Source organism: Eimeria mitis, genomic scaffold, assembly GCF_000499745.2.
Source record: "Eimeria mitis Houghton genomic scaffold, Emh_scaff474, whole genome shotgun sequence".
NCBI classification, from domain to species: Eukaryota; Apicomplexa; class Conoidasida; order Eucoccidiorida; family Eimeriidae; genus Eimeria; species Eimeria mitis.
In genome coordinates, this window is record NW_013573040.1 from 5,265 (window position 1) to 5,519 (window position 255).

The 255-nt window shown below is 54.1% G+C and overlaps 1 protein-coding gene across 1 annotated transcript in view; it reads right to left on the minus strand.

The window, feature by feature from the left end:
- Nucleotides 1–255, minus strand: part of EMH_0013510 (uncharacterized protein) — a gene marked incomplete at both ends in the record, with an annotated part of 3,820 nt that overhangs the window by 2,772 nt on the left and 793 nt on the right. The gene's annotated exons all lie outside the window — the stretch shown is intronic.

Here is a 255-nt window from a genome sequence, read left to right on the forward strand (position 1 = left end):
GTCGTATGCCCACGAGGCTCTTCTGTAGGTGAATGCTGTGTTTTGTTCCCATCGGATTCCGCTGCTGCTGAAGCGACTGGAGACCCTGGTGATGCGTCAGGTGTTGCTGGCTCAGGTTGACTCTCCCTTGGAGCTTCCTTTCTTTTCTTCGAACTTTTACGTGTCTTTGGTTTACACGTAGCGGCCTGCATAGGAGAAACAAGCAACCACAGTCACTCCACAATGGCGTGCGCGCGCGTCACCATGCCACAGCAG